The 24,767-nt window shown below is 44.0% G+C and overlaps 1 long non-coding RNA gene across 2 annotated transcripts in view; it reads right to left on the minus strand.

Moving 5' to 3' along the window:
* Positions 1-239: 239 nt before the first annotated feature.
* LOC144807847 (uncharacterized) overlaps positions 240-24,767 on the minus strand; it is a 34,688-nt gene continuing 10,160 nt past the window's right edge. For both annotated transcript variants that reach the window (XR_013606472.1, XR_013606471.1), the window contains exon 3: positions 240-435. This is a non-coding gene — a long non-coding RNA (uncharacterized LOC144807847). The remainder of the gene's footprint in view (positions 436-24,767) is intronic.

Below are 24,767 nucleotides of genomic sequence, written 5' to 3' on the forward strand. Positions count from 1 at the left end.
CTGGACAGTTAGCTCACATTCAACGCATACCCATGATACCTACTGATCTGCCATTTCAATTTAAACTCTTACAGTTCTCTATTAACATTGCATTTGCATCCACCATTAACAAATCTCAAGGTTAGATGTACAAAGTCATAGGCATTGACTTACGAGAAGACTGCTTCACTCATGGACAGTTATATGTCGCACTCTCTAGGTCCGGCAATGTTCAAAACCAATTTATTCTCCGTCCAGATTCAAATGAAACAAAAAATGTTGTCTACCGCGAGATTTTAAAATAAATTGCCCTTGCCAAATACACACATTGCACACATTCTATTTCATACCCGGACAATGTCGGGACGGACTGCTAGTTAAAACTATAAAAGGAAAGATTCTTGTCTGCATCTCTTCTTCTGTCAAGGGTACTGGCGAACAGGAACTCCGAGGGCCCTGTAAAGAAAGAAGATTTTTTTCTTTGTACCATATACCCTTATTTTTTATCTCTAGAAAATAAAACAAAGAGAATGCAATCAACCCTCTGAGTATTCATTGTATATTAAGCCTCTACTACCAGCGAGAATATCCTAAATACTTGAATTTTTGCATCAAAACTTCTGCACTTTTCCTTGTGCAATGTCAATCCTGCAGTTGCAATACGTTTCAATACCTCTTTCAACATTTCGTTAAGAGTGGCAGTACTTTCCCCAAAGATCGACACATCATTTTGAAAACAAACAACATTCTTCACACCAGATAGAATACTAGATATCAATGGGAAACATCCTTTACAACGAAACTTTTACAACGCACTACCATTACGACGCAACTTTTACAACGCAAACTATTACAACGCATAGCGCTTGGGGGCGCTCTAGGATAGGGAATAGGTTAATCTACTATCCAATAACCTTCCCTAGTGTCCACGGGGACTGGAGTTGGAATAGTAAATTAAACTATTCACTATCCAGCGCCCAAAAGCATTATGCGTTGTAATGGTATGCGTTGTAAAACTTGCGATGTAAAGGTAGGCGCTGTAAAAGTATGCGTTGTAACGTCATACATCCGATATCAATCTATGCAAAATGCTTGCTGCTGATCACAAGCCAAAAAGAACACAATGGAATTGAAATACACCTTCACTAGTAGTAAACAAAGTTAAGTGTTTTGAATCGGTATACAACACAATCTGGTGGCAGGTACTCTGAAAATCCAGTTTTGAAAATTACCTCTCCCCAGACAACATCAAAACCAACTCATTAATGTTTGAAGTGGCAAACAGTCTGTAAAAATGTTTTTGATAAGGCTGGGCAAGTCAACACAAACCTTTAACAATCTATCTGATTTATTCATTATAACCACTGGTGGTATTCGTTCCACAGCTTCCACAACTTCAATAATTTTATCTGTGATCATCTGATCCAGAATCGCCTTCACCTCACACCTGATGAATAGGGGAACTTTCCCTGCAACATGAATGACAGCTACAGCACCCTGTTATGCAATATTCTTTTGCAAATACCTACAAGTCTCTCTCAACCTGTCTTCAAAAACTGCTTTGTGCTCTTCCAAGACTGTCTCCAATTCTTCATTTATTTTCTTCCGCCTCTTCCACTTCAGCTGCTGCTCTTGGAGTCACAATAATATGCAAATCATATTGGTGAGACCACCCAAAAATCTGTGGCCCAGATTCAGCCACATATACCTTACCAAATGCTTCATGGCCCTGAATGTGATCTTTGAAAGGATAAAGCCCATGACATCTATATGTGCACCTTGGTACCCTTTCAAAATCACATGGGCAGAGGTTAATTTCTGGCCAGGCCATGTATCAACAAATGTCTGTTTAGAAATTAAAGTGAACAGGGAACCAGAATCCACCACCAACAAAACATATTTTCCATTTGTTTGAATACTTCTTTGGATGGATTTTCCTTTTCACTTTACCCTCAGGTTCCTTTATTCCAAGGCGTTATCTCTACACTGCTCACAGTCTAGTTACTCCTGCTTCATCCTCAAGAATTATTCTTGTCTACACTCTTCTGATATTTGCCACTCTTCTGTACTCTGATGTGGCATTACCTGCCTGACGCAATTTATGAATGCATTAAGTAACTATAGTAAAAAGTATATAAACAAATATGTAAAATAATGGGTTGGTGTGAGTGGTCCAATGTAGGCATGCACCCAATTTAAATTTTAGATTATGGTATGTTAAATGTATCTATAGTGCACATGCTAGTGGGAGAGGTGTGGCGCCGCGGCCAGGGCGACTGACGCTGGAATCTGGGGATCAGGGTTCGATCCCCGGCTCCGGCGGCAGGTTAGCCCAGCACCATGTGACTCTGGGCAATAGCTCGCTTAATCTTCCCGACGGCCCCCAGCGCCTAGAGACCCTTACGGGTATTGTGCGCTTTACAAATGTGGATTATTATTATTATTATGCTATCAATAGTATCACCCTGTGGGAATAAAGAGGTCTAGTAACTTCTTGCCCTGTTTTTCTGTTTTTAAGGCTTCTGACCCATACTATTTCAGTACTGTGTTTCTCGCTAGGTCCATTCATTATGAAGTTTAATTGGTGTGGTCAGAAATCTTGAAAAATGGATTAAGTGCTCTTTGTGTCATTTGGCTTTACCATTGTTCACTATGATGCTATACGAGTGCGTTAACTAGAGTTAAAAACAGTGTTTGAGAGTTTTCATATCCTTCCACTGGCTGGGTGGATGTAAGGAGTTCAGTCTAACATGTCTGTTATTGATTGACATGTAGAGTATTGGGTTGTGTGCATGCCAGTGTCAGACCCAACTATATTACATATATCTGTCCATTGTGCTGTAGAAGATGTTTATGTATGTTGCTTCTTAGTGTTTAGTGTTGTGGTGACAAAGTTGATACCCAACTAATGGCCAGATGTACTCTGGAAACAAAATGTGATCGGAAGATTGAGCACTGACCGTTTGCAATCAGTCTTTCATTTTGCAGTGTGATCTAGATACTCATAGGTTGCATCATAAACAAACAGCCTGATAAATATTAATTTGGCAGGTCTCTTAGCTACATTCTGTGATTTGCTATAAACACTAGAGTAGGTGCTTGAAAGGAACAGCAGACCCCCATCCCTGTGTTTGCATTCCAAAACAGGAACCTTTTTAGGCAGTCTCTGTTTCAAAAGGTAACTCAAAGAATATTCCTGATATCACTCAATATGATTCCTAAAGGGGCAGCTGTTCAATAGGAACAGCTTCATTTTTGGGAATATGTTACAGTGTTCTTTGAGGAATTAGTAACTCATCAATGATTTGCGACCGAAATGTATGCCACAAACCACTGATACATCTCATACCAAATCACAATTAAGAGGGGAAGCCCTTTCCATGCCCCTTCCTTACTGTAACTAGGAAAGAGCCACAAAACACCTTATGGGAACTGGAGAACCTTTTCTGAGTTGCAAAGGTGGTTCATAAATGCTAATATATTGGGGGGGGTTATTAAGAGATGTTATTGGCATACATTCAATTGCTGAAATATTTATCATGTTACATCATTCTTTTTGGAACGCATACATGCATTGTCAATTCTTATACGTATTACAAACCTAACTTTGCAACAAAATAAATCCAATGCAATCATATGAGTCAGTTGTACATGTAATAGAAAGATATAAATCTTAATTACACTCGTTCTTCTTTCAAGGCATTTGTCTTTTCTGTGCTTCATAAGACCTAATTTCAGAGTCTGTAGTATCTGTCGCCGTCTCCAGCCCCGGCAGGAACAGCCCGCGGTAATCTGACAATCTTTGCCAGATTTTAGGATGTTTCTGTGGGCATCCACGGGCCTGGAGGACCAGAATCTCTAAACCCATACAAAAATCCATTCCATTTCTCCAGGCCCTAATAGTAAGGGGTGTATCTAGTTCCCATGTTCTGGTGAAATCCCGTTTGGCGATGGTAAGGCCTAGTCAGCGGAGATGACACTTATATTTATTGCCACCTGTTGTATCTTTTCTATGTAGCAGTGTCAATCTAGGGGATCTAGGTAGTTCTCATCGGAGTACCTCAGTTAGGTATGCCAGCACACCAGTCCAAAATCTATCCAAAGCCGTGCACCCCGAAACTGTATGTATAAAGGACCCTCCATCGTTTTGACAGCGTAGGCATGTTATAAATTCTATTAGGCCTGCTCTCCATAATCTATAGCATGTATAGTAAGCCTTAAGCAGGTACTTAAATTGAATAAGTTTAAGTATCTCAAGAGTAGTGATGAGAGATTGATATATTTTTGATATCTTATGCTCTCCCAGATACCCCATGAGGAGTTTAGCCTCTAGTGTGTTAAATTCTGGAAATGATTCAACTTTATCAATGTGAGGATAATAGCATGACGAAGCTGCAAGTATTTGTAAAACTGGGAGGTATGCAGGCAGAATTCGCCCTTAAGGGCCTGGAATGATTTGAGGACAGTACCCTGAATGACATTGCCAATGGTCGAGATACCGATGGGATCCCATTCGTGAAACCCCTGGAGCCCAGTGAGGTGGGATATCAATTGATTATGCCAGAGTGGCGTTTCACAGGTAATACTAAACTATTGTTTGGCGGTCGCAAATCCTGTCATTTTACAAATGATAATGTGTGCAAGTGCAAAATGTTTAAGTGTATTGGTCCCTACATTATGTTTCTTTGCCAGGTAGAATGTGTGAGATATCTTTTGATTGGCAGAACCAATCATCCTGCTAGAGCTGTCTTCCTGAGACAGAATGTGGCTTTACCTGGATCTTTCAGCTTAGGTTCGTGTAGCTAGACAGACAATTAATGGTTGGTACAGCAGCGACGGAAAGGAGATTGAATTACAAATTGCTAAATACACGTGTGGCTGCTAAGAAGCCTGGTGTATTATTGCACCTGTTGCATACATCCTTGCGGTTACTTTATTTGAAATCCTAGCAGGGCTTGCTTTGAATTTCATCTTTCCGGGATCAAGAACATGAACACCACTGGGTGTGGGAATAGCCTCAAGTCTTGGGGGAGTGAGTCAACCCTGCGCAAAGAATCGGGTGGTATTTATTACACAACATTTCATAAATATGAATGCTATACTACTTGCAGTGCTGGAGTTTGGAGCTGGACGGCAGGAGTGGCATTGTGCCTTTAAAATACCTGCTACTTAAATACTGCTGCCAGATAAACATCTGGTAGAAATGTAGTTTCGGAATTTAAAATAGACTTTCATTAATTTGATTTATTTTGATGATTTGCAACACACACTCTGCGAACCCTGGTCCTCTTAGTCAGAAAGGAAAAAAAATCTAAATAAAAGTCGCGTCCCCGTTCGGCTAATTAGCAGCGCGCACTGACATCAAAGTCCCTCTGCCCACGAGCAGGACACGGTGCCTGATGTGTGACGCACTTCAGAGGGAACTTCTCCGCCCCGTGTGCATGCGGTTTGCGGGAAATGCGTGATTTCGCAATTGAAGAGATGAATTAAGCACAACTGAGGCAAGGCAAGTTAAGAATTTAACGCTCCCACTTCCGGCACCAACCCATACGCGACCCAAGGTCCCGGCAGTGCCAAGAACACAGGGGTTCATGAGCGCGTGATCCACATTGGCAGACCAGTATGAGGGCCGTGACGCTGAGTGCCAGGGTAGGATTGGTAAAGCGGGCACTCAGGCAATGGGCGAGGGGCAGGTATCGAAGTTCCAGCTGTGGGCTGCTTTTTTGGTTGCCTGGGGGGTGATTTGGGCTGTGTCTGGTGTGTTCAGCTGTCCCAGAGGTCCAGTGGGTGCCTGAGTGGCCTTTTTGGAGACAGATTGGCATGCACTACCCCCTTTTTATCAACGGGCAGAGGTGTCACTCCCTTTCTCTCGCCGACCCGGCCCATAAATATATGCATACTGAGTGGGTGCAGGGGGCCTGAACAAAAGTGGCCTCTCTTGTTTTCAGGTGTTTATAAAACTTCACCGAACCAGTGTTTTGCGGAAAGGCAATGTGCAAATGTGGGCCACTTTTTTTTAAGCGTGCCCGGGCCGATATTTCATCCCAATCCAACCCTGCTGCGAGCCTAGCCAAGGCCACCCCTCTAAGCTAGGTGAGTGCCAACAGGACCTTCGGTATCACAGGAGCATTCCTTCTCCAACCCTGACGGTCTCGCGGTCAGGTCTGGTCAGGTAACCACTGCAGCTTGAACCACACATTGCCCCTACAAGTGTGACAATTCAGACTATTCCAGACCCACAAAGCTAAAATAATGCCTTAAGCAGCAGGGAACAGTCATTTTTGATCTATATTTAATTAATAAACAACTGTATTTTTGCTCATCTCTAATTTAGACATACAGCACCACCATGTGGCAGCCTCTCACAAGCGCTGGTGTTGACAATTAAGTACAGGTGCCCAGCACTGGAAACCACCGGCTCAAATTAAGCATGGCATGGAGTGAGCCATTAGATTCAGCTGTAAGTCCCACCACACCCCTTCAGCCTCTGAGTCCCGCAGGTACATATATCAACCAGGGAGAGGCAGCTGGCTGTGGACTGACTATGGTGAGGTGGAAAGTCACTGCCTCTTACTTTCTGCCCGGATTGGTCCCCCTAAGAGACAATCCTTGACTTTAAACCTCTGACAGCCTCTGTCACTAGCAAATATTCAGATCCTCGCTCAAAAACATGCACACAAGCACCTATTCCATTCTCTTCTCTGTCTCTATTGCTCTCTCCCCACCTCTTTCTCTCTTGACCCTCTCTCTTTCTCCCTATTTCGCCCCCCCCCGCCCCAATCTCTCTATGTATGCCTCTCTCTAGGTCTGTCTCTCTCACTCATGGTCCTTTTCTAATAGTAAACACCACCATCTCAACCTTATCGAAAAAGCACTCACCTCAACAAAGCACTTCCGTGACATTCTAATGGTGGAAGATGCTATGCAAATGCTGACGGCTGTACATGTGTCTGCAGGTTGGGCTTCAATGCTTTCCCCCCCCCTTAAACACACCAAGGTCCTAAGGAGAACATTCAGTGCCTTGATGTTCACCTTTTCGGTATTTAGCAATGCCCTAAGCACAACTATGTGAGTAGGCAATACTCCTATATCTGATTCAACAAAACAATCCTTTATTTCTGTACACTTGCGGCTTCTGTTTTATGTTCTATATCGAAAATAAAAAAATATTTTTTTAATAAATCTGTGACTGCATTGCCTCTCTGTATTAATACTGCCCGAAACGTCTGTTGTGCGCCCGTCTCTCCATTTCTATACATGGTTACCAAGTAGGTTTTTTCTTTCTTGCCTCTCCTTGTCTACCACAGGATAACCTGGGCTAACCTATAACCCTCAGACAGCACCAACTAACATCATACTAATGTATAAAAGCAACAATGGCTTTGGAGACTATATATATATATATTTTTTTTTATCTGAGTACTGTAGTGGTCCAAGCCCAGAACCGATGCACGACCCACCGATCAATACATACATTATAGCACTCATTATTCTATAAACCAAGATGCTTGGGCTCCACTATGCCGTTCAGCATATTGGACCCAGCAACTTCTACACACTATTGTTCCAATCTCATCTACAAATCGGCCTATTCAACCATCACATGGCAGCAGGCACCGCTCACCATCATACTCTCAGCAAGTCTCCAAAGCCATATACTCGACAAAACACTGCCTTATCAATGGCATCTTCAGAACCAACACCAACATGCATCCAAGAAACACTCAGATAATACAAGCATACGTGTATCTCAGCTTCATACCTGCGATATCCCACCAAAAAGCATCAGCCTGACATGTGATGCTTGCATAAAAATCACTATACTTTACTTGAACAAGGCACAATTGATGCCACCAACTGGGAGAAAAATGGAAAATCCTTGAAAAAACTCACCTACACACACAGACGTTAACTGGATTGAGCTAACTTTACTTTCACATTAACGAACACAAATCATTGAAAACCTTAAACACTGTACAAACTTTGTGACCACATCTAACCAAGCGCCAACAAAGCAAAAGACAATATCATATTATGGTTCCTCCAGTCTCATTGACTGCATTCGTAGAACTCAGATAATACTCCAAGATGCCATAACAATAGTGGGTAGCACTACACAAAGACAAACTGCATAGCACACATGCCAACATTCTGAAACCAAAGGGAGCTAGAATGTTTCAGGTTTAACAACCATTAACTAGAGTAAAGATGACATCACTGGAAATGACATCACACAACCATCACCTCATTTGAGACACAGCAGAGGAAATGAGCATTTGTCTTCTGACCTAGGTGACATCACGGGAAGCAAATGGTATGTGACTAACTTAACCACAGTGCCACAACTCATCCCCCGCAAACACACCTGTGCAGGCATTTCACAACACTGCTTGACTTTCAGAGAGCTGCTGCCACTTATCTTCCCACTCAGAGGACTGGCTTAGACCCTTCACAGGCTCCATCTGTAGCTAGCAGGATGTCTCGAATGAATGTGTTTCCAAATAAGCTGCAGTGTCTTAATTGAAATGTTAGGGGTTGACAAATACGTTCGCCCCAAGATATAACCAGAATCATATCATAGGTTTACCACACCTTTACTGAAAAAAGTTACAAGGACTTATCTCCGCTATTTTGGCTTTAAAAGCCAAAGAAGCAGAGATAAAAAATATCGCCCTATTAACAACAGTGTGCTAACATGCAAAATCGCATGTTAGCACCCTTTTACACTATGCTTCCCTTTGCATCGCTAATAGATGCAAAGTGGGCGTTCCAGTGCAAAATAATAGGAGTAATGTCGCTAAGCAACATTTCTCCTATTATCAAGCTTCACGCTAACCCTGATAGAGACAAAAAAAGCAGCGCTAACCAGGGTTAACGCTGCTTTTTTATGCCTGCTAATTTTCAGACTTAGCAATGTAATCCAATGAAAGGTGGATTACATGGCTAAGTCCACCATGGGCTATCAACAAGGATCCTATCCTATCCTTGTAGTTTTATTGCTGCATTACCAGCGATAACCTTCCAAAATGCCGCTATCGCTGAATTTTTTATCGCCTAGACGATTAGCGTTGTTAATAACGCGATAACCAGGCGATATTATCCAGCGATAGCAGGGGTTAAAAAAATTACCGCTAAGCGCCCTTAGCGTTAACTTTCCCTGTTCCTTGTTAATATGCCCCTTAGATTCTAGAAAACGAAAGCGGAAAACAATTGCACAAATTCAGGAATGTAGAGGAGCGAGTTTTGGTCTAAAAGTTACTGTTTTAACCACGGAGTTTCTGAAAACAAAAGAGTTAGAGAAGATGACATCACAAGGAATCTGACCCCACGAGTGCATTGCTGGAAGTTGTCTAATATAACCTTTGACCCTGATTGCATGACAGGATAGCGTATGGACATTGACAACGATGAGGTCACCGCAAATGTATGCAATAATCTTGATGTTATGTTATGTTACGTAGATTTATAAAGTGCAGCATTTACCCGAGGGTGTTTTGGCGCTGATAGATGGATGATATTTGTATCGCACAATATATTAAGATGTTTCATGGTGCTGTAGTGATGTAGCCCTTAGCTGTGTTAGAACAAATATAGATATCAAACGAAAAGGTTTTCAGTATGATTTTAAATGTGAGGAATCGGTGGAATTTGGGCTACTCCGCATTACTCTTTAACACAGAGTTCTGGCCAAATTCTGCCAATCACCCAGTGGTGGAATTTTTCTCCCACAAGGGTCCAGAATATGCAACCTGGAGAGCGCGAGTGAGATTTGGCGGCCCCTGACACAATTTTCTAACGTGGGTGGCCACTGGTGGTCATGGTCTGGGCGGTACTGTTCAAGTAGATTTGCGGGAATATCATAGAGTTTTTCTGCATCTTCTTGGAATTCTGTGCAGTGAAACCTCGTGAGATCCGCCCACTCCTAGTTTTAATCCAGAGACGCGGCATCCTAGCCTCAAAGATATGCTCTCATTTTCCCATAGCGTCAACGCCTCAGACTGTAGTGTTCTGTCCACCTAAAGTTTGCTCACTAGTATCATGTCACATCCAAGTATTCTATTGTATTGTAGCCACATTTATATAGCTCATACCAAAGAATGAATATGCAGACGGGTAGCACCTTACTCCACAAGAGTTAATAGGGATGGAATGAGTTTGTGTCTGTGATGTGCCCATTATGTCTCTTATATAGTTATAGGTGCGATCTTATGCATGAGCACCAGAGTTGTGCCCTTATTGTGTTTTATCACTGGGCTTATGCATGTATCTGAAGTGAAAGGAGAGATCTGATGCTCAAGCATAAGATGACCGTGTATGGATACAAAGTGTGTGATTGTAATGTGGTCGGTGTGAAAAGTGTTTTGGTGATTTAGGGGCATATTATCAAGGGATTTATCTCCGCTTTTTTGGCTTTAAAAGCCAAGAAAGCGGAGATAAAATTATCTCCCTATCAGCAACAGGGTGCTAACATGCAAATTTGCATGTTAGCACCCTTTTTCTCTATGCTTCCCCTTGCATCTCTAATGAGATGCAAAGGGGGCGTTCCAGAGAAAAATAGTAGGAGAAATGTTGTTAAGCGACATTTCTCCTATTATCAAGGATTTCGCTAACCCTGTTAGTGATGAAAAAAGCAGCGCTAACCGCGGTTATCGCTGCTTTTTTTACACCTGGTATTTTCCTTAGCCATGATATCCTATGGAAGGTGGATATCATGGCTAAGTTTGCGAGCCCCTATTATCAAGCTAACGCCAAACTTCGAGAGATTATCGTTGGTTTTCCAGCGATAATCTCTCATTTGGCAGTTAGCGCAAGAATTTTTATCACTTCTGAGATAAAACTTGCTAATAGCAAGTTATCTCTGCGATAATTTCCGGCGATGCTTAGCGTTAAAAAATTCGTTGCTAAGCCTCGTTAGCAATAAATATCGCTAATCGTTGGTAATATGCCCCTTAGTTTTATGAAAGAAATTGCACAAACTGGGTTGAGCCATCATGATGCTGTGCACATGAGTCTAGGAAAAACGGGCAAGAAACAACACAAGTGTGCAGGTATGCAAATAGCTACCATCTTTGGAGTGGTCTTTATCATACAGTTTAAATCATATTGAATATAGGTATGCAAATGAGGCTAATATTTTGCAACAACTATAGTATATGCTCTGAAGGGAAAAGAGTGACAGCGAAGCATTCCATAGCAATGTTGTTTATGAAGCAAGCGGTGGTATGTTCTCTGATGGATTCACCACTACCTGTCAAAGGAACATTTATTATACTACAACTCCTGTGATAAGCCAGAGAGACCTGCCCAGATGTGGCTGAGAGCAGCTCCCGGACATTATACAATCGGATGTATGTCATCATAACGCATGCTTTTACTACGCATGCCTTTACAATGCAGGTTTTACAACGCAAGTCGTTACAACGACTTGCGTTGGGGGGGACGCTGGATAGTGGAATAGTTTAATTTACTATTCCAACTCCAGTCCCCGTGGATAGTAGGGAACGTTTTGGATAGTAAATTAAACTATTCCCTATCCTGCAGCGCCCCCAGCGCAATTCATTGTAATGACTTTCATTGTAAAACCTGCGTTGTAAAGGTACTGCGTAGTGAAAGTTGCGTCATAAAGGATGTTTCCCATACAATCATCCCTGAGCTGTCCACCTAGAGATGGCAGGGAGCAACCTATAACAGTGAGCATTAGACAGCCAGTCAATGTATGTTCTGTCCGGAGACTGCCCAGAGGCAGAAAGAGTAGTATTCAAAGAGCCTTTGTAAATGCTATGGAGAGACAAAAGAAAGTGGCTGAGGAGCAACCTTCGAGACTGGTCGTTGTGTACGTAGCATTCATGTATAGTCAGCGAGCCCACTCAGGAGAGGCAGAATAGGGATGTAGATTATCCTCCATGGCCATGGTATATAATCGAAGGATTAGAACAGGACAACAGAGCAGCAACCAATGGACACGGGCAGGAGTCATCTTTTTAATATTAGCCATGGGGAGCATAGAGCCTCCATTATGGTTGTGCAGGATGTGTCTCAGGGACACATCCTGCCACCGCTAAGAAGGAAGATCCCTGAGACCTACTGAAGATAAGAAGACAAGAACAAGTTTTCACATTGATAAAACCCAGAAGAGTCTGTCCCCATTCAAAGCGCTGCAATTTGCAAAGCCCAGAAGAGTCTGTCCCCATTCAAAGCGCTGCAATTTGCAAAGCCCAGAAGAGTCTGTCCCCATTCAAAGCGCTTCAATTTGCAAAGCCCAGAAGAGTCTGTCCCCATTCAAAGCGCTGCAATTTGCAAAGCCCAGAAGAGTCTGTCCCCATTCAAAGCGCTGCAATTTGCAAAGCCCAGAAGAGTCTGTCCCCATTCAAAGCGCTGCAATTTGCAGAGCCCAGAAGAGTCTGTCCCCATTCAAAGCGCTGCAATTTGCAAAGCTCAGAAGAGTGTCCCCATTCAAAGCGCTGCAATTTGCAAAGCCCAGAAGAGTCTGTCCCCATTCAAAGCGCTGCAATTTGCAAAACCAGGAAGAATCTGTCCCCATTCAAAGCGCTGCAATTTGCAAAGCCCAGAAGAGTCTGTCCCCATTCAAAGCGCTGCAATTTGCAAAGCCCAGAAGAGTCTGTCCCCATTCAAAGCGCTGCAATTTGCAAAGCCAGGAAGAGTCTGTCCTCATTCAAAGCGCTGCAATTTGCAAAGCCCAGAAGAGTCTGTCCCCATTCAAAGCGCTGCAATTTGCAAAGCCCGGAAGAGTCTGTCCTCATTGAAAGCGCTGCAATTTGCAAAGCCAGGAAGAGTCTGTCCACATTCAAAGCGCTGCAATTTGCAAAGCCCAGAAGAGTCTGTCCCCATTCAAAGTGCTGCAATTTGCAAAGCCCGAAGAGTCTGTCCCCATTCAAAGCGCTGCAATTTGCAAAGCCCAGAAGAGTCTGTCCCCATTCAAAGCGCTGCAATTTGCAAAGCCCAGAAGAGTCTGTCCCCATTCAAAGCGCTGCAATTTGCAGAGCCCAGAAGAGTCTGTCCCCATTCAAAGCGCTGCAATTTGCAAAGCCCAGAAGGGTCTGTCCCCATTCAAAGCGCTGCAATTTGCAAAGCCCAGAAGAGTCTGTCCCCATTCAAAGCGCTGCAATTTGCAAAACCAGGAAGAATCTGTCCCCATTCAAAGCGCTGCAATTTGCAAAGCCCAGAAGAGACTGTCCCCATTCAAAGCGCTGCAATTTGCAAAGCCCAGAAGAGTCTGTCCCCATTCAAAGCGCTGCAATTTGCAAAGCCAGGAAGAGTCTGTCCCCATTCAAAGCGCTGCAATTTGCAAAGCCCAGAAGAGTCTGTCCCCATTCAAAGCGCTGCAATTTGCAAAGCCCGGAAGAGTCTGTCCTCATTGAAAGCGCTGCAATTTGCAAAGCCCAGAAGAGTCTGTCCCCATTCAAGGCGCTGCAATTTGCATCACAATTAGAATTGCATGTATTCGTGTTTTGCACACGCAGCAGAGCGCTAGGTCCCACATCCTTGCTCTTGTTGCTCATTCTTGTTTGCGAGTCGAGGCCACTCCTGGGGGATGCAAAGGGAACCTCATCACATACAAGATTTATCATTGAGCATACAATGGGACCACAGGTCCTTCCCATTTCTCTTGTGCTCTTGACCTTGCTCTCCCCCACCACCTCCAGTCTCCATGTAGGTCCCCTTCCCTCTCACCCCAAGCACTGCTGCGGCTCAGTGTCTGGGGCAGATGAGATGGGGCAATCCTTGACAAGAGGCATTATTTTATTTATTTATTTATTTAAGAAGCATGTAAAGCGCACGGCTACCCCCAGAAGGGGGTGTCCCGGCGCTATAGAGTACATGTCAACAGAAAAGGAAAACTGTATTAAGCGGTAGTAAACAACCAGGTCTTGAGTTTACGGCGGAACACTTGCTCCGACTCGCAGAACCTCAGATCTAAGGGGAGGCTGTTCCAAAGCTTGGCAGCAGCTACTCCAAACGTTCTGCCCCCGCTCCTGGTACGGCGAAATCTGGATACCACCAGGAGACGTAGGCTGTTTGATCTCAATGATCTAACAGATAGAGATAGTTTGAGTCTTCTTCTCAAATAGACCGGGCCCGAGCCATTAATAGCACGGAAGGCAAGGATCAGAACTTTAAACTGGATGCAGCGGGAGATGGGGAGCCAGTGCAGTTCTTTCCGATAGGCTGCTACCGAGTGGCGGAGAGGGATATTACCAATTAGTCTGGCCGCTGCATTTTGAACCACTTGTAACCTTTCAATAAGGTACAGGGGGGCACCAGCATAGAGACTGTTGGAATAGTCTAGGTGTGACGTAATCAAAGCATGGACAATGGTCTTACGGGAGTCCAGAGGAAGATAAGGGAAAATCTTCCTAATCATGCGGAGTTTGCCAAAACAGGCAGAGGTAACCTTATTAATCTGGGCCTTGTGAGACATGGTATTGTCAAATTGAAAGCCCAGGTTGCGGGCTGACTGGACAGGGATCGGGGGGGGGGGTTTCAAAACAGTAGGCCACCACAGGGTAGCGGGAAGAGCAGTTTTTTGGTTAAAAAACAGAACCTCCGTTTTGTCAGTGTTCAAAACCAGATGGTTGGAGGCCATCCAGGAACAGATGTTGCCAAGGCAGTTGCGGAAGTTGGTAAAATGGGAATCAGAGTGGTCTCTAAAGGAAAACACAAGCTGCGTATCATCAGCGTAAGAGACCACTCTGACCCCCCACGCCTCAACCACCCTGGCAAGCGGACCTAGGTATACGTTGAATAAAAGAGGGCTCAGAGCCAAACCCTGGGGCACTCCACACAGAAGAGGTTTATCCTCTGATTGGAAGGGCCGAAGAAGTACCCTCTGCGTCCGCCCCGTGAGAAACGATCTGATCCAGGTCAGTACAGTGCCTCCGATTCCCAGCTGCTGTAGGCGATCTAGTAGAATATCGTGGGATACCGTATCGAAAGGGGCGGACAGGTCGAGGTGGACCAACATGGCCTCCTCACCCCTGTCCACACACTCACGAATCGTCTCAGATACCTCTAGTAGAGCAGTCTCTGTACTAAAGCCGGCTCTAAATCCTGACTGAGAGTCATGCAGCAGGTGGTTAGTTTCTAGGTAACAGGCCAATTGCCTCTGCACCACCTTTCCCAGGATTTTAGCAGGCTTGGGAAGGAGGGATATCGGGCGGTAGTTGCCGAATTGTAAGGGATCCGCATCTGATTTTTTTAGGATGGGAACCAGCAAAGCCTGTTTTCACACTGAAGGGAATTGACCCAGGTTTAAAGAAGAGTTCCAAAGGGAGAGAAGGGAGGTGATGAGAACCGGGGCAAGATTGCCCATCACCTTGGCGGGGACTGGGTCCAATGGTGACCCAGTCCCCGCCAATTATACTGTTGACACTATAAATGAGAGGCATTTAAAGTGAGCCCTAAAAACGATTTCGATCATATAGTGACAAGGCTAGCGGTATGCCTACAGAAAAACTTATTTTGAGTGCAAAAAGGGCTCTGATATGTCCTTTCAACACAGTGGCGTGTCCAGAGGCTCTGGGCAATTCTGACAATTTCGTGGAGACCGCTAGCCTTGTTTACTATATGATCTAAATCGTTTTTAGGGCTAACTTTAAATGCCTCTTACGACTTATTCTTACAAGGATTATTTGAATTGAATATAGATAGGCTCGGAAGCTCAGAGGGGCGAAGGTAATCACTATACCTTTTGCAGGATCATTAAAAATAGACTGGTCGCCTATCCAGCCTCTTCCAAAAGATTAGAAATCAACACTAATATAAGGATTGGTAAGACCCACTTATGGACCTTGACGGCAATTAAACCTAATTTTGCAATCAGCATAAGAAATAAGCCTTCAGAAAGTTACGCATAGTAACGAAACATGTGTCGGCTGTTTTTGGCTGCTCTCCATTTGCCATCACTGGGAAGGCTCTAGGATTAGGGCCTTCATTCTGGCTTATGTGATTGCTTACAGTGTTCAAAGTGCAGAACTGTCTAATGTATTGCTAAATATTCATATCCTGTACCAAATTACAAATGTCATGTACTGTATTTTTACTTTATATACTGTATTGAGAGAAAAATAGAAAGAATATTAAATCATAAAGAAAATGCATTAATCTAATGTTCTCTTCTCTTGAAATGATATATGTATCGGTTATATCTCTATGTTTGTGAAACAACATTCTGAAAACCTTAACAGAGTTAGGGCGTTTTGAATGGGCCATTTGCTCTGAGTGGATTACTATATAAAAAATGTGTTCTTTGTAAAATATTAGAGTGCCGAGGTACATCTGTTTTCAAACGAATGGTTTGAACGTACTCCAACCAAAGTATGTCTGTGGAATAGGTTGATGGTAGATTGAAACACTATCTGGGGTGCCCCTATTGGTAATCCGAAGACTAAATGTAGACAGGCAAGCTCGTGACAGGTTAGGTCCAGCAATAGTCAGGCAGGCTGGTGGTCATCTGTTTACCAGCAGCAAGCAGGCAGGCTTGTGATAGACTGGGGACAGCAACAGGAACAGGCTGGTGTTAGGCAGGGGTCAGAAGTAGGCAAGGGCGGTAAACTCAGCTCAGTTTGCAAAGCTTTTCCCACTCCGCATCTGCGTTTAGCGCGCAGTACCAAAAAACTCTGCTGAGTTTTTCCTCCCTGGCAGCTCGTCAAAGTTAAGTTGGCGAGCGTGAGAGAGGAAAACCCAACGCTAGACCACCTCCCGGCAAGATTTCTCTACCGCTCATGTTGAGACATCTGCTGCATGAATTGAGAAAGCTGTCGCTTGAGTAAAACATCTACTGGAGCAGCAGAAAGAAGCTTCGCCCTCTTGTGCAGTGCGTGACGCAGATCGCATTGATTTTACAGCGCAGACAAACGCCTGGTGTTAAAAATCAGCACAAGCAGCGCAACATATCTCACTGTGCCGCTTGCAAGATTTGTTGTCACTTCGCGGAACTCCGCGGACTCCGCCCAGGCCGAATCAGCAGTAAGCAGACAGGCTAATAATAGGCTACGAACAGCAGCAGGCAGACAGGCCTGCAATAGGCTGGGGATAGCAGCAGGGAAGGGGGGACAAGAATAGAAGGAAAGTTACACTGTGAAGATTCTTGAACATGCAGCCTGGAAACTGGCAAGCAAAGAACAAGGTTTCTGGCTAGAAAGAAAATACACTGTTAAGGAACAATGGGTATTGTTTTTGGCTAATTAATGTAACTGATACAATGTAGCACACAGGTTTCACATAATGAAAAAGGTTGGCATGTGTAAGCACGAGACACTGGCCAGTTCTGGTATCCCTTAGCGGTAGCAATGTTGGAATGCATAGGGGAGAAATACTCCTCTCTCAAACACGAGGTTTGCCCTGAATAGGAGAATCTTCCAGGTGGCTGTCCACCTTGACCCTGATAGCCAAAGGAGTCGACCCATAGGCTGGACAAGCACAAAGAGTCTGATAGGAACACGGGCGGCCTCTTGAGAGTCCCAAGGACCACAAGTCTAAAGCCATGTAACCAGGAGGGTCGGAGACGTGGAGCGGTGACCGTAGGCGCTATGCGGAGCTCCACCCTCAACAAGGTAAGAAGTCAGAGGTGACTGGGCGTACAAAAAAACAAAAGCTCCTGAGCCAATACCTATAAGAACTGCTGAATCAATCATAATGAATTAATTAATTTGTGCAAATACATCAATATCTACCCACCATCTTGGACAGCACCAGAAAGGTCCATAAAGGTGACTGCATCAACCATGCATTTCAGTGTCTACATTGCCCGTTTGCAATGGTGCCAGCAAGATAGCTCAGAGATTTAAGCATTTGAAGCTGAAATTAGTTGCAGTCTGCAAGCCATGAACTCAACCGAGTTGTTGATTAATGCAATGTCAATGAATTTGGTAATTGTGAGAAACATTATTTGGCCTGCTTTTACAAAGTAAGCTGATGTTTTAAACACTATATTTAAAGAAAAAAGTGCACGCTGTTATTAATCATAGCAAGCCTCTGTACATTGTGCACGATCTAACATACTTTAGGGACATCTGATGTACTGTGGCATAAATATAGCCATTTTTGTGTAATGCAGAATTACCTGCATGTCAGTGTTCATTCCTGGCATATCATGGGCATCCCTGTAAATACCTTGCATACTGGTGGGGTTCCATAGCACTATGAGGATTATTACTGGTGTAATGGGGTCCTTCACTGACATTAAGGGGTCATTAGGATGGCGGGCGGACTTGTATGCCCGCCATCCTCCCGTGGAATGGGACCGCACGCCATAGGTGAGGGGGTCCCATTACAGAGATTAGGATGCGCCCGCCACACTGGAGGGTGCATTCTGCATTCCTTACATTGCGGCGGGCAGTGCACTCAGCATCGCCCGCCACAATGCCAGGAAGGCCTGTCGTGCACTTCCATGCACAACATAGGAGGCACTGCGCGGTGCCTGCCATGTTGTGCATGGAACTGCAGGGGGGTACTATAGGTAACCCCCATGTGCAACCCCACCCCCCGGAGTCCCTGGGGGCCCGCAACGGGCCCCTGCATGCAGACTCCGCATGCCTTTCCTTGGGGGCAATGCCGCCACGGAAAGGCATGTCCCAGCATACATCCTAATATGGCTGGTGGTGTCTAATCATTGAATCAGTCACTGGTACAATGAACATCTCCAGGAGACTCTTTGAGAAAGAGCAGCGCTGGGTGTACCGTTTAGGTACTAATACAGCAGGTTTAAATGATGACATCCCATGGAATACTGTCCTGGGGTAATACCGACAATGATATAAAACTGTCACTTCCAATTATCTTTCTTTCCATGGTATTGCTTTAAATGTGAAATATTACTGAGAACACTGATTTAGATCGATAAGTATCACTCCTAGAGGTTCCTTTCCACCCCTGTTAACTATGATTTGCAATAGCACAACAACTCTAACTACCCTTAGTTATTATTGCACAACAGGGGAGAGGGGTTGGCCTAACGGCTAAGACGCTCGACCTCGGACCTGGGGAACTTGGTTCGAGTCTCGGTAACGACGCCAAAAACCCCCTGTGATTCTGGGCAAATCACTTAATCTCCCCGTGCCTAAAATGAAAGTGTGTCCTCATGTAACGTAACTGGTGCTATGTAAAGCGCTCTGATAACTGATTCGGTTCGGTTCTAGTTCGCGCTATATAAAACTCTGCAAAAAAATAAAATAAAAAAAATAAACAACTCTAACTACCCTTAGTTATTATTGATCAATTTACAACCTTGTCTATAGCCTCCGGCTTTCCAATTACTGTTGGTAAATAGGCTGACTGCCTGAAGTTATCCACGCTGTTATAACGCCGGGTGCTGACAGTGGGCACCTGATAACCCACCGCTCATTGATCGGTGTGCTCTTACTGTCGCTCTCCCATCTGTTCATAATATCCTGTTCCTAAGCTTCACAATGCACTTTGCACCGCGGTGTTAGCAAATATAGGGACCCATAGGGACCCTTCTGGCAGCAGTTGCGCTACTATGACAACATACAGCATTCTAAACCAAGCCTCGCTCTCGGGCACACCACGCCCAGTCCACCAGGTCCGGCGCGCCTCAAGCCTCTCTCTGAGGCTGGGCACGCCCACCTGGAAGAGCGTTCCGAGCGAGAAAACACTTATTAATCGGTTACCGGCCCCGCTCCCCATCGTCGGGGTCCGGTCCAGAGGGTATGCTAGGTTGCAGAAGCGGGCTGATAGCGTTGAGGGCGTGAGAGCCGATCCTTCTCACAGTACCAACATCGACACGATCGAGCTAAGTACAATCTGATCGCATGTAAAAAACCTTTGTTTTTCATTTTCAGGATGTGCCAGGTACGCTTCGGCCCCCCTCCCGAGACCCATGGTGCAATTAGCGCCATCCTATAAAGTGAGATGTTCTTAATATCCTTGACTTTCGCGGTGGGTTCACAGACCTTTGGTCCATTGATCCCTCCTATGGAGTGTTTTATCATGTTTTTAACCCCTTCTAGCCTCACCACTTTGTTATAGGCACAAGATTCTCCACGTCACCAACCCAGAGTTAGTGGTAATATCCCTGCAGGGCTATATGGATGGTGTTAACTTTAGCGTCTAATTGGGAACACTATCTATGCCACAACCATGGAGCACCTTGGACAAACGCTATGACCTATACAAATGATTAATTGTATGTATGTCTCCTCTGTGTTTGTCTGTACTTTTCTATTTACAGGTGCAGATACACTCCTGAATTTGGAGTATTTTTGGAATGAGCTATTCGCTCTTCCCAACTTTTTTATGCACTTTATCACTTTTCTGATTTTTTCACTTTCACGTCCCCAGGTTAGGGTGGATGATTAGAGAGTCCATACCGCCGGGGTTTAACTAGTCCTGACGAATGCCTAGGTAAATTAAAACCATTTAAAGGCAGAAACATGTTGACTGACTTAATTAGAAATCTGAATTAACCAATCCATTACCTTTGGCAACTTATTCAGACACATAATTCTCCTTTTTATTCGTGTCTTAGGGATCACACATTAAAATATTTTTTTTGATACCCTCTAGGCACTTTTTAACTATATAACTCACTGCACGCCCTTTCCACACAACCAGCTCCGCAGTCTCCTGGCGTCGTAGCACACAAAGAGGCATTCGGCCTCTTTTGTGGGGCCCGATGATGAAGCATGACACTGACCAGGTCGGTGTGTGAGGGCCTTCTAAACCACCCAAAGTGGGTGTGTAATTCCCCAGTGCATTGCTCCTTTCTGTGGCTTTTGAACCTTAAATAAACCTCTCCTTTTTTTGTTTATTCATACTAAACCGGGGACTAAGAGAGAGTTCCTTATATCTCCCTGCCTCTCCTATTGTTGTTTTGTGGTGTCTAACAGACACCGACACCATATTGAACCCTTTTCCGCCCGGTCGACTTGTCGACCGGGCGGAGCAACGTCGGACGGTCTTCCGTCCACGCAGACCCCCCAGCAATTGTAATATGGCGCAGGGTCTTTGCTGAGAGGTTGGCGTGTAGGTCGCCCCCGCCGGGCTGGCGGAGACTACCGCCGGCCCGACGGGGGCGATCTACCCGCCATCCTAATGGGGCCCTCGGTTGGGATTCCATGGACATGGTGGGCATCCCTGTCATCTGATGGCCACCTCTGCTACATACGGGCATCCCTGACATTTGGTAGCCACCTTTGTCTTATGTGGATAACCATGACTTCTGAGTGCCATCCCTGGCATCTCTTGTCTTCTTCTGTCAAATAGTGGGCATTCCTGGATGTGATGATCATACATTAGTATGTGAGGCTGGACTGAATCTCAGCACTAGATCAAGCTGATTTTTGTGGCCCAACTTAATGCATTCACTAAAACTACAAAAGCTGATATTTTTGGACAAGTTTATGTGCAGCCAAAGGCTAGCTTTATTTTTAAAGAAATCATTTTATTTACGAAAAACAAGAAAAATTTCGTTTTACTGACATAATGAATATATCTTCAAAACCTGCCTGCAAAATGAGTTAAGATAATTAAAATAAACCTCATATGCGAAGAAAAAATGTGTGCATTTTCGTAAACAGACAAGCTCATGTTTGGGAACAAAATATGCAAATTTCCAAAATGTATTTAAAGGTGACATTCGAGCACTAACCCAATGCGAGTTACAGACATTTATTGCTCATGTAATCTCTTTGCTGTCACAAGGCACATTCTTTTATTTTCAAAAATATGCGCAGTCCTTGCATTGATAGCTTTGTATGACCTTTTCATCCCCACTGTTTCTGTAACCAAAGTCTGCAAGATCAGTATAGCATCATGAACATGTCTACAGGCTGAACCTGTAAAGTCTCATTAGCCTGAGTAGCAGCTCTTTTGTCAGCCCCTAAAGATATGTGGAATCCAAATGATAGATAGGTCTACAACCTAAGATGATGAGTTTAGGGTACTCTTCGGATTTCCATCCTTTCCCTGTCAATTTGACTCTTATATTTATGAGTCAAATTGGCAGGGGCGACTTAAATCTACCCAGAAGGGGAAGGAAGGAAAATGAATGGAAATGGAATGTGGAATTGAAAGAAGATGCTTTAATATTTTGAGTAAGCATCCATTAAAGTTGCAGCCCCACTGGAGTCCTGGGCAACAGGAGAGCGTCGTCTGCATACAATAGCTGTTGGCTTCAGCATGGCTGAAAGTAAAAGAAAAGAAAAGAAGTTTGACGCTGCCAGTGCTGGTCATGTTATAGCGCTTTTTTATTGCTGGCGGGAGGGCAGGAGAAGGCAACACAGTAAAGAGCGAGTGTAAGAAGAAAGTGCAATGATGCAGCCAGTGGTGCCCTCATCATACTGGGCCCGATTCACAGAATGAACTTAAGACTCAATCCTAAACTTGCTACTATTTTGGTATACACAGAATGCACTTAATACTTTTGGCATTCACAGAATGAACTTAAGACTCAATCCTAAACTTGCTACTATTTTGGTATACACAGAATGCACTTAATACTTTTGGCATTCACAGAATGAATTTAAGACTCAATCCTAAACTTGCTACTATTTTGGTATACACAGAATGCACTTAATACTTTTGGCATTCACAGAATGCACTTACTACTTTTGGTATTCACAGAAGTTAGGATTTTGTCTTAAGTTTGTCTTAAGAAAAACTTAAGACAGACTTAAGCTGACTTAAGACAGACTTAAGACAAAATCCTAACTTTTGTGAATACCAAAAGTAGTAAGTGCATTCTGTGAATACCAAAATAGTAGTAAGTTTACGATTGAGTCTTAAGTTCATTCTGTGAATCGGGCCCAAAGTTTTTTGTTGTTAAGGCAGGTGGGAGTCAAGCAGCAACAGGGAGGAGAGAGGAAGGCTGACGGAATGGGGCAATCAGTAACAAAGATGAGGAGGGAAGGAGTATGGCAGAGAGAATGCAGCAACACAGATGAGGGAGGGTGGGGGCAAGCAGAAAGAGAGATGAAGGAGGGTGGGTTGATAACGGCAAGCAGCAAGACAGATATTATATATGGGCAAGCAGCAAAAAGGACTAAGGGCCCGATTCACAGAACTAACTTAAGACAAAATCCTAAACGTACTACTATTTTGGTATTCATAGAAGGCACTTACTCATTTTGGTATTCACAGAAGGCCCTTACTCATTTCCGTATTCACAGAAGTTAGAAGTCCTAACTTTAGGACTCCTAAATGCCTTCTGTGAATACCGAAAGTCTTAAAGTTAGGATTTTTCTCAGTTTAGGAGTAGTAAAGTTAGGACTCCTAACTTTACGACTCCTAAACTGTGAAAAATCCAAACTGTAAGACTTTTGGTATTCACAGAAGGCATTTAGGAGTCCTAAAGCTAGGAGTCCTAACTTTACTACTCCTAAACTGAGAAAAATCCTAACTTTAAGACTTTCGGTGTTCACAGAAGGCATTTAGGAGTCCTAAAGCTAGGACTCCTAAAAGAATACCGAAATGAGTAAGTGCCTCCTGTGAATACCAAAATGAGTAAGTGCCTTCTGTTGATACCAAAATGGTGGTAAGTTTAGGATTTTGTCTCAAGTTAGTTCTGCGAATCGGCCCCTAAGGTTGGGGGTAAGCCACACCAATGAGGGAGGGAAGGTGAGGGTAAGCAGTAGAGCCCAAGGGGGGGGACAAAGGGGAGGCGAGATACACAAGAGAGCCAGCCGAAAAAGGTGCATTGTGGTTGAGTGCTTAAACACAAAGAAAAAAGTAGCTCCAAAAAAATGAGAAGAAGAACACAAGTAATGTTTCCATGCTCCAGGGGAGGGACACACACACACAGGAATGAAGCCTATGGTATCCGACCAATAAATAGCAAGCAAATGAGAGTGACAATGAAGCCAACTAATGGGAAGCAATGATCGACCTCTAAGCCCACTGCTAGAAAACAAAAGGCCCTGCAGAAACAGAGCATGCTCAGTCTAGGTGAGACCTAAAAAGGATTGGAGGGTCTGCCAAATTACATTGCATGAATTTCTCTTCAGACATATTTGCAAAATTTAGGGATTTTTAGCTGAAAGATTTGCAAATGGTTCTCAGCAACTGTCCTTTTCACATCTTGATTTCAATTAATTGATCTAGTTGAAGGACAAACAGTATCTTTGCACCAACAAATTCACTCACTCACATAAAACCCCTTCTACCCACTGATCTGCTTAATAAAGATCCCATCTCCTAAAAAAAAGTTACGCCTTGTAAGAATGTTAGTCTTCATAAAACTAGACTCTTACAATGGGAGTGCTGAGATTGCAGAACATCCATACCAGACAAGGGATGGTTGCTCGTAATTGTTTGAGTTCATTGGGTGGGTTGTACCACACAGGCGAGAGTAAGTAGGCAAAGTCCCATTTCAGCCCTATTCCACCTTCTAAACATACCCAATGACACCAAGCTGTCCTGGGCTTTTCTTTAATGACCTAGTGCTTTGTAGGAAACAATTAGAGTGTTGTTGTGGCCTATACCTGTTATGACAGGGTCCCTTTAAGTCAGTCTGGTCATTAGGTGGAATCCGGGGTGCCTGTGATTCTACCTGGTGACAGTTATGTAGAGGAGACAGGACCGTTCAGCTCTTTGTGTGCTGGCTGGAGGTGGATGCCAATAAACGCTTATAATCATAGTATGTGTGGACTTCCTGTCAAGTGGTGACGAGCGAGAGCATCCACCTCACTTATTGAACCCTGTGTGCTGTTTGTGAAAGTTTCTCAACACTGTAATATAGATGGTGAGGATAAAGGTGGTAATTTGTCAACGGTAAATCTGAACTTGGTTATTTGCGAATGTACAATCATTGT

This window comes from Lissotriton helveticus, chromosome 1_2, assembly GCF_964261635.1.
Source record: "Lissotriton helveticus chromosome 1_2, aLisHel1.1, whole genome shotgun sequence".
NCBI classification, from domain to species: Eukaryota; Metazoa; Chordata; class Amphibia; order Caudata; family Salamandridae; genus Lissotriton; species Lissotriton helveticus.